The sequence below is a fragment of the Scyliorhinus canicula genome, chromosome 12 (assembly GCF_902713615.1).
Source record: "Scyliorhinus canicula chromosome 12, sScyCan1.1, whole genome shotgun sequence".
NCBI classification, from domain to species: Eukaryota; Metazoa; Chordata; class Chondrichthyes; order Carcharhiniformes; family Scyliorhinidae; genus Scyliorhinus; species Scyliorhinus canicula.
The window spans coordinates 52,401,263-52,407,299 of record NC_052157.1 but is presented as its reverse complement, the minus strand read 5'-3'; positions in this window follow the sequence as shown (position 1 = coordinate 52,407,299).

Below are 6,037 nucleotides of genomic sequence, written 5' to 3'. Positions count from 1 at the left end.
CCTGGGCTACTTCCTCCTTTGCACCTGACCGGGATTCCCCAGATCCTGGCGCATCATTCTTTGAATTCCTGCGTCGTGTCGGACCCCCAGTTTTGTGGGTAATCGGGTTGAGCGAGTTCCAGAGAAATGGGCCGAACGCCTGTTGCCAGTTTGAGGTGAGATCAGTTCCCACAGGGTGGGCGCCTGTTTGAATCACCGTAACCGCCCCAGGAGTGAGAGCTCATGTGTTTATCAACTTGGATTCAGCATGATGGACATCACACTCTGAACAATCGCTTCAACCAACTGGTCCCCTTGGTATTAATCCCCTCTGCGGCTAGTCCCTTTTTTCATCGTCAACAGATCACCATTGGGACTGGACTGTCTCCCAAATCCCCCATTTCACTAAACTGCACTTCACCGGGAATGGACACATGGAATAACCGGGACCATTAACCCGGCTGCTGCTTTGAAAGCTCATTCACCAGGTCACCTAGAGCTAAATTGGTGAGTAGCTTAAATCTCCACCCTGCACCCAATCAGCCCCTGATTGTTTTCCAAAGTCTCTGGCAGAGTTTGGGGCTCCCAGCGGGGAGGGGGGTGCTGGTGGAAGTGGAGGGGAGGGGGGGGGGGCGTGTTGGTGGCAGTGGAGAGGCCAATATTTGACCTTGGCCCGCGGGCTTATTCCGCTCGGATGTCGCCAGCACCGCTCACAATGGGGTTGTGTTTCTGCCTCTGACCTGCTCCCTCTGTGATCATCCTTAATCTCCTTTGTCGCTTCATTCCCGACAGTGACAGAACTGGGTCCCTGTGACAAGTGGCACGGTGTCCAGGTGTGGCATGTGGACAATGGGCCATTGACATTCCCTCCACAGCAGTGGCTCCCTTCAATGTGAGCACAGTCACAGCCGCTACATAAACCGCAGGACAGTTCCCTCTGCAACAGGCGGCTCGTCTCTCGCCTGACAGGTACATTAGGCAAAAGGTAAGGGTGGATTTCAACCTTGAGCTCATGTGACTGAACCCCCAGATAGACTGAAGGCACTTCTAACCCCCCCGCCCTCTCTTAATGGTCAATAAGGCAAAAGGAATTCACCCTTCAGGCATTCGAATCTTTGGTGCCTTTTACCAAGATGATGACGGAATTAAATCCACTTTTTCCCTCTATCCCTGATTTCCTCAGCATCCAAACATCTACTGATCTCTGCCCCGTATCCACTGAGGAAATTGAGCATCACAGAATCATTCAGTGCAGAAGAGACCCTTTGGCCCACCTGCACCAGCGCATGAAAAACTCCTGACCTGCCCACCTAATCCTATTTGCCAGCACTTGACCCACAGCCTTGCATGTTATGACGTGCCAAGTGCTCATCCAGGTACTTTTTTTTAACAAATATTTTATTCAGGCATTTACAGTTTTATAACAACAAAACATAACACCAGGGGATGATTTAGCACACTGGGTCATTTAGGAGTCTGGTGACAGTGGAGAAGAAGCTGTTTTTGAGTCTGTTCGTCCGTGTTCTCAGACTTCTGAATCTCCTGCCCGATGGAAGAAGTTGGAAAAGTGAGTAAGCCGGGTGGGAGGGATCCTTGATTATGCTGCCTGCTTTCCCCCTGCAGCGGGAGGTGTAGATGGAATCAATGGATGGGAGGCAGGTTCGTGTGATGGACTGGGCGGTATTCACGACTCTCTGAAGTTCCTTGCGGTCCTGGGCCGAGCAGTTGCCATACCAGGCTGTGATGCAGCCCGAGAGGATGCTCTCTATAGTGCATCTGTAAAATTCTCCGCACCCGCGAAAAATCGCGAAACTGTCGTAAAAAACGGGCGCGTTTTCCGACGGTCGGGAAGGGTCCATTTCCCGACGTATTCACTTCCGGGAAATGGGCTAGTAACGCGGCCGCGTCAATCACGTGCGCGATGACGACGGAACGCGACGACGACACGATCACGCCCACGTGACGCCGCCCGACGCCGTAAAAAGGCGCGGGCGAGCACAGAATCTCCTCGGCCATGATGTCGGAGTCCAGGAGAGCTGCACCTCGTTTTGTGGAGGCCGATGTCGAGACTCTGCTCGATGCTGTCGAGCAGAGGAGGGGCATCCTTCGCCCGCGGAGAGGCATCGCCAACCTGCCAGCGCGGTACGCCAGGCCTGGCGTGAGGTGGCCGCTGCCGTCAGTGCTGTGGGGCAGAACCCTCGCTCTGCAGAGCAGTGCCGGAAAAAGCTACACAATCTCACCAGGGCTGCCAGGGTAAGTGCCAAGAAGGTGCCCCCTGGTCACAACCATCCCTCCCCCCCCCCCCCCTTTACCTAATCACCCACCTCCCCCCCTGGCACAGGGGGTGGAAGGGGATTGGGCCAGAGTTATTTGAGGATGGTTCACAAAGTTGTCACAGACCCAGCGCTCTGGCCCCGTGGAGAGATGCAATCGTCTTGTGACAACTTGACCCCCAAACTGTGCCAGTATCTGAACGGACTGCTGATACCTGCCGTATTGTAATGATCTACCTATGTACCCTCCCCCAACAGGCCAAGTCCGCTCACAACAACCGTGAGCGGCACAAGACTGGAGCGGGTTCGCCCAACCTGCACCCCCTCACCACCTTTGAGCAGAGGGCACTGGACCTTGTTGGGGGGTCTGCCACCCGGGATGTCGCGCTATGCGAGGTTGGCGGATCTGCAGCAAGTGAGACAACCCTCCTTGACAAACACCCACCCCTCCCCCATCCTCTGTCCCTTCACACACACTGCCCACTGGGATACCTCCCCCATCCTAAGTCCCTTCACACACCCTGCCCACTTGGACACCTCCCCCATCCTCTGTCCCTTCACACACCCTGCCCACTGGGATACGTCCCCCATCCTCTGTCCCTTCACACGCTGCCCACTGGGACCGTCCAGCGCCCGGCCGAGCAAATCTAAATAACCCGTCTCATTCTCTTCCCTAGGACGTGATGCCGAACGACCAGGGCCGTCTGGCTGCAGACAGACACAACCTGTGTGTGCACGACGCCATCCAGCACATGTGTCAGGCGGTTGATGCTCTCGGCGACTGACTGCTGCGACTGGCCAATGACCTGGTGAGACTGGGCCAAGGCCTGCAGGGCGCCGGCAATGTCGTTTTGCCTCTGGCACATTGCTGCCTGTGAGAGGGCAACCCTGTCCAGGGCCGAGGATGACGCGTGCATATTAACCCCAACGCCTTGCATAACCTGACCCATTGCCTCCACCGCGGATGCCACCCGTGCGGTGTCGGACTGGGTCTCTGCCATGAGCGGCACCACTCCCTGCTCGTGGACGCGGTTCGACTCCTCTAACAGCGTCTGCAGAGTCTGGAAGGAAGCCCTCATCCCGTCGTTGTTTCCCTGGGTTTCTTGAGGCATCGGCTGTGCGGGTGGGCTGAGAAACTCCAGGAACTCCGAAAACGTCTGGGAGCCAGCTGCATCCTGGGCCTGGTCTGGCCTCCGCGAGTCCGGGCCCTCGGTTGCTCCGACCTCCACATGCTGTGATGTGCAAACCAGACTGTGACCCAGGAGACTCATCACTAAATAGGCCCGCCGGGGTGAGTGTCTCTGGGATGATGGATGTTGTGGGAGATAGCAGTGCCGCAAGCCCGATGTTTTCGCAATTTAGCCCCTCCTCAATGGTGTGGGGCCGCTCAGAGTCCGGAGGGTTATCCCTGGCCATTTCCGGGGGTTGTGTTCTCGCCACCCTCTGGGCGTCCTGATCCGCAGATTGGGTTGGGGAGGATGGGGCTCCCCGCTGATCGGGCACCCTCTGTCGTGCGGCCCCGGGTGAGGTGGCGAGCAGGGAGTGGTGCCGCTCATGGCAGAGACCCAGTCCGACACCGCACGGGTGGCATCCGCGGTGGAGGCAATGGGTCAGGTTATGCAAGGCGTTGGGGTTAATATGCACGCGTCATCCTCGGCCCTGGACAGGGTTGCCCTCTCACAGGCAGCAATGTGCCAGAGGCAAAACGACATTGCCGGCGCCCTGCAGGCCTTGGCCCAGTCTCACCAGGTCATTGGCCAGTCGCAGCAGTCAGTCGCCGAGAGCATCAACCGCCTGACACATGTGCTGGATGGCGTCGTGCACACACAGGTTGAGATCACACAGTCCCTGGCGGGAATGTCTAACTCCCTGGACTCCGTCCCTGCAAACCTTCGGATCCTGGTGGATACTGTTGCAGGCCTCCAGGACTGGCAGCGGCAGGTGTCGGTGGTGCGACGGGGCACCTCCCCACTCGCACCTCTGTCCCAAAGTGAGGCCCGGGGGCCACCGGGTTCCCCGAGGGAGGAGGAGGTTTCGGGGCCCGTCCCATTAAGTCCATCACGGGACGTCCCGGAATTCTCGGCCTCCCCCCGTTCCATCCCTGGTGCATCGGGTGGGCAGCAGGCAGAGCAGGGTGGCACAATGTCACCCGAGATGCCCGCAGAGCAGCCTGGCCCATCAAGGCCGGGTCGCCCCAGGAAACGCTTGGCCAAGGAGAAACGAGTCGAGGGGGGCGATTCGCAGCAATCCTCCTCCACTCCTGCTGTATCATCTGGGGAGTCACTTAGACGTAGTGGTAGGGCCCGTAAGGCAAGTAAGATAGACACTGAGTAAGTTGGCACGGGTGAAGGGCACAGTTTAGTTGTAGGGGCTAGGGCACCTGTAAATAATTGTTAACATTAAACGCACTGTTCCACCTTACTTGTAATACCGCGTGATTGTTCCACAGCCACAGGATTTGTGATGGTGACCGAGTGTCGCTGGGGTTGACGAGTGGTGAAACTTCGGTGCCGGATGTGCAGTCCCTGCCCCTCCCCCCTTCCAACCCCTCCCACAGCTAGCCCACGCGGGCACGTGATGGAGTGTCAGTGACGATCTCAGCGGCCACCAAGGTGGATGGTTCAGCTATTGCCATGGGTCAGACTCTCTCTAACGATTCTGAGCTCACAGCTCATCGCAGAGCGGGCTGTCATCATCCCACATGGCACTGATCACACCCGCTGACACAGCCATCAATATTGTGCCATACCGTCTGGACCCAGTGGTAAGGGTGATGTCGAAGTGGAGCAGGGTACACTGAGAGGGGGTGGGGGGGGGGTTGTGGTGGTGGAAGTTGTGTGTTGACCCTCTGCATGACTAGCGATGCAGGTGGTGGTTTGGTGTTCAGCGGGGACGTCACATGCGGCGCGTGAACCGTGCTGCCACCAAAGCGTCGCGTGCCCGCCGTCCTCGCCGGGTCTGTCGTGCCGCCTCCTGGACATCACCAGCACCTGGGTTGTGTCTGCGTGCTGCGCCCGCCACTCCACCAGCCTCCTCCTCCTCCCTCTCCTCCTCCTTCTCCTCCTCCTCCTCTGTGCTGGCACCACTGCCACTGGCTTCTCCCTCCGCCTCCTGCAGCAGGTCATCTCCCCTCTGCATCGCGATGTTGTGCAGCGCACAACAGACCACTACAATGCGAGCGACCCTGTCGGCCTGGTACTGCAGGGCCCCTCCGGAGCGGTCCAGGCACCTGAATCTCATCTTCAGGAGGCCAAGGCAGCGCTCCACCACACCCCTGGTTGCTGCATGGGCCTCGTTGTATCGTGTTTCCGCATTGGTCTGAGGCCTCCGTATAGGCGTCATCAGCCAAGACCTCAGCGGATAACCCCTGTCGCCTAGCAACCAGCCCCTCAGCCGGGGGGGACGTCCCTCAAACATCGCAGGGATGAACGACTGCGCCAGTATGTAGGAGTCATGCACACTCCCTGGGAACCTTGCAGAGACGTTCATGATCCTCATGTGGGGGTCGCATACCACCTGGATATTCATGGAGTATGTCCCCCTTCTGTTTGTGAACACATCCCTGCCCCCTGCAGGCGGGCGCATGGGGACGTGAACACAATCGATTGCCCCCTGCACCCTCGGTATCCCGGCCACGCTGGCAAATCCACAAGCTCGTGAGTCTTGACTTGCTTGGTCCTCGGGAAAGGTGATGTAGCGGTCCGCGATGGCATAGAGGGCGTCGGTCACATCCCGGATACACCTGTGGACCGATGACTGGGAGATCCCGGAGACATCCCCGCTCA